This window comes from Cardiocondyla obscurior, linkage group LG02 (assembly GCF_019399895.1).
Source record: "Cardiocondyla obscurior isolate alpha-2009 linkage group LG02, Cobs3.1, whole genome shotgun sequence".
In the NCBI taxonomy this organism is placed as follows: domain Eukaryota; kingdom Metazoa; phylum Arthropoda; class Insecta; order Hymenoptera; family Formicidae; genus Cardiocondyla; species Cardiocondyla obscurior.
The window spans coordinates 5,760,760-5,765,306 of NC_091865.1; positions in this window are offsets into that span (position 1 = coordinate 5,760,760).

Sequence of the window (4,547 nt, forward strand, 5' to 3'; positions counted from 1 at the left end):
AAGTGATATAGGGTATATATGTCTTACTTTTTACGCATTCCATACATAATTATTAAATTGTACTTAAATGTATTCGCAAAAATATTTCTATAAAATACATGTTTTTAGCCGGGACGTAACAGGATCACAAAGTTCAACGTGTTGCGGCTTCCGATCAAAGGGATTTTTTTCATTCGCTCAGACCACGAAATATTAACTTTACAATTTATAAGGCATCTGGCACTGGCAACCTCCGGTATACAATAGTGATTATAGTCGGTTTTATAAATGGTTGTTCAGCGGATTTTCTTCGAGATAAGTTAGAAAACGATTTATCGTTTCTGTACACACAAAGGAGCAGTGTCGGATACTACTTGAATTTGCTATCAAAACACCACAATTGCTACATTCATATTTTCCGCTACGTATTCCGATAAGAATGCGATGAGATAGTACGTAGTTAAATTCTGAAGTCGGATATCCAGAATTAAGCATGCATTTACGGCAAAAAAAAAGCGCGTAATCTTTTGTTTAAAATGACGGTACCTGATTTAGCACGTAGCCTGGAGCAACCAATTGATAATTGCTTTGGTTAATCCCAAGGAAGCTGTGTTAATGGGCATTTGAGGACGGGGTCGATTTGGACACATTTATGTTCATTTACTAAGATTCGCTTTCCATATAATCGATAAATATTTCTACTGGATCTCCTAACAAATATATTGTATCTCCGCTCAATTCAAGATAACGTACAAAATCGCGATAAACTAAAGAGCAAATGCCACAATTTCTGTAAGCTTTCGACAGCTCTAATTTTAATCCGCACTTGCGACACTTTAATGTACTAAAAGCTTTTCCGAAATATAGGTAAAGATCAACAACGTTCACAAAGTTGGATTTAAAAGAGTCTATTAATGGTGCACAACCGAGACAATATAATTCACGAGTTTTGCGATGTTGACGGTATCTTTTATGGACACAGCAAGCGTTTGCTATTTACTTCCATCTAGTAGCAGTTAGATTTAATAACGCGTAGTTCTTTTTGTTAATTTTACAGTAATTATTCTGACTCGGCGGGTGTTACGTCCCGGTAGTCGCGGGCGCCCAAGGCGGATTCGGACCACGGGCCTAAGCAAATGTGGGAGTTACGATAACTTAACAAAATGGGATTGATCTACGTTAAAGCAATTCTCTGATATTCGATGCAGATGATAGTTGCTTCGCTATTCAAGTAGGGCTGATCTTGCGGGTTTCGTTCGAGGTAGATTAGAAACAACCGTATAGCTTCTTGGCACTGTAGGCAGTGTCTGATATTTCGCGAGTCGGCGACTAATACTCCGCAGTTACTACATTCATATTCTCCTTGACTCAAGCCGATATTAATTCTATGCGACGGCACGTAGTAAAAGTCCGAAGAGGGTTGCCCAGATCTGAGCATGCACCTCCGGCAAAAAGGGAAACGCGTCACCTTTTGCTCGTATAGCCGGTATCTGGTCTCGCAAGTCGCGTGAGCTAACCAATTAATAATTATTCTAGTTATATCCAACGGGATTCTACAAGTGGGTACGCGCGCGCGAGGTCGCCTTGGACACATTTATTAATTCAGGCTAAACCGTTGTTAACGTTTCTATGAAAATCTCAACAGGGTTGTTCTGTAAATATACCCTATCTCCGCTCAGAGTTAAGTAGCGAGAAAAGTCGCGACGTACTAACCGACAATAATCGCAGTCTTGGTACGACTCGGAAATCTCTAAAACAATTCTACAGCTATGGCACTTGGGAGGATCGTGAGAAGGTCCCAAACAAAGGTAATGCCCGGTGACAAGAACGAAGTTGATTTTAAATCTATCGGCGTCGAGCGCGCAGGTTAGACAATAATTATCGCGAGTTTCGCGATGCCGTCTATACACTTTATGAACACAGCGGCCTGTGTCTAACCATTCGGTCAACGTATGGGTCGAGTTCAATAAAGCAGTGTCGCGAGAATTATTAGCTGGTTGCGGCACAGATCGACAGGGCGGGCACATTATACATAGTGATGCCAAGTAAAATATAGAATATTCATGCACAAGATTTTATCCCTTTAAGCCAAAAGAAAGTTGGAGACGACCCTCACTGCGGGGTGCCGTATCCGGGTATAGACAATGGAACGAAAGGGTGGAAAAGTGAAAGCTAGGAAATTCCACAGGACAATAGGGTAAAGTTAGAAAATTCCACAGGACAATAGGGTAAAGTGAAAGTTACACAAGTCTGGACAGGAATGCGCTGGTCTAGTCGGAGGTGGCTTGTACAATGAATGCAAGAGAAATTAAATATGACTGTTAATTTGGCTCACCCACTGCTGGCATCTCGATTGTACCTCGCGGTGTTGTTTCTTTTGCTCCTCGATGAAGTCGGCGTCGCAGGATACGGCGTTCTCCCGTGGACGGTTTCCGTACGCCTGTCTGCGGGGATCGTTTTTGGGGATGTTGTCTAAACTCGGCTTCCTCAGGACCACGGTGATCGGTGTCAGGCGGTATTGTCGGTGGCTGGTGATTCTGGGGTTGCCGCGCGATCGTCGATTCAGCGCGTGGTAGTAGGCCGTAATTTTGCGAATCTGATATTTCCGGCCGCCGCGTCGTGATTTAGAATTTGTCATGGGTAGTTTCACAAAGTACAACTAAGTTAAGTGAAGATTCCGGGCAGAAAGCGTGCAGTGCGTCTGCACCACTTCCAACACAGGAATACCTGCTAGACTGAATTTCAAAGACGTGCAGTGCGGCTGCACCGAAATCAATCTTCAATCACACAGGTTAATAAATATAGCAAATAGTGAAACTGTTGGATTATAATAAGGTAAGGTATCACTGAATCTAGTCACACGATATAGAATTAACAATAAGTATATATTCTAAAGTTACGTTACAATAATGTTGGTTACACAAGAATAAAGTTTAAAATATAAGTACGAACTAAGTTTCGATAGAGACAAATTTAAGAGAATAGTAAAGGACCCGCACGCGGGATAGACTCTCTTGAGAAGAGAGATGCTTAAGGTTTAAAGTTGGAAATAGAACTGACGCTTCGGTGAGACTGAGCTCCGGGCCACGGCGCTGCCTCCCACCTAGCGCTTAGATGGTAGTGGGAGTAGGTAGTGGGAGTAGGTAGTGGGAGTAGCGGCGTTCGGCGCTGCCGGCCGCCTGGAAGTGGAACGGTGGTGGGGGTGCGGCGTTCGGCGCTGCGGGTGGAAGTGGTCCAGGTTTTCCCGAAATACTTATATGTAAAGATTAAAATATACTTTTACTAACATTTTTAGTAATTTTGTTCGCACGGATGCCATATGTATGGCGTAGCTTCTGAGTTTTTATATATATATATATACTAACTACTAAGAATTAGTCACGGTCGAAAATTAACCGGGAGAAGGCGATTATATCCGGTGGGACGTAACACTATCGACGTTAACTGCACAAAATAGGCAATAAATATTACGAGTTTCGCGGTAACGCCTGTACAATTCATGTACGCAAAGACCGGTTTCCAATCACTCGATTCGCGTTAGATTTAATAAAGCAGTGTCACAAATATTATTAACGCGTTGTGGGGGACGTTGACTGAAAGAGCACATTATACATCTTAGGATAGTATAAAATAAAAACACGTATTCAAAATAAGAGTCTAGACGCTATTTATAAAAATGCATGCAATGCGGTAAAGGTAGGGTTGACATCACGACATTCACAGCAGAGTCAGGATAAAAGGTAAAAGTAAGCTTTTAAGTTAAGTGCTCGCTAAAAGAATCAAACACGCAACCTTCACAGCAGAAGTTAGGGTAAAAAGGTAGATTTTGGTATTTTGGGTTTAAGTGCTAGCAATGCGGTAGATAAAAGATCAAGCACAACCCTCACAGCAGAAAGTAGGGTAAAAAAGTAAAGTAAAGTATTTGTTAGGTTTAAGTGAATACAAATAAATTTGGGATAACGAAAACGCTTTCAACAGAATTAAGAGCGAGAGTTATTTGTACTTACCCATTTCAGATATTTAAACTGCGTTGCTTTTGATTGTCTTCGCTGCGTTTCGATATACTCGGCGTCGCAATGCACGTTCTTCTTTTGGGGTGGATTCTCGTAAACCCTCCTGTGTGAAACGTCTTTTGGAATGTCTGTTGGGCTTGGCTTTCTTATGATAAAGGTGATTGGCGTCAAGTGGTAGTGCGGGCGTACGTCGTTCGAATGTCGAATTAAAGCGTGATTTTACGCGGTTATCTTTTAAATCTGATATTTTCGACCGCCGCAGCGGATTTTAGAATTTGTCATAAAGTTTTACAAAAATATTATAATATTAAATAAAATTAATAAAAATCTTAGAATTAAAGCGTGCAGTGCAACTGCACCACTTCTAACACTAAAATGCCTGTTAAATTGATTTTTCAAAACGTGCAGTGCGGCTGCACCGAAATTAATTGTCAATCACACAGGGTCTTTGAGATATTGTTAATAATTAAAATTGTGAAACAATTGCAATTGGAATAAAGCAGGAAATTTAAGATGTCATTAAAGTTACCACAAGAATTAAAACATTTAAAATAT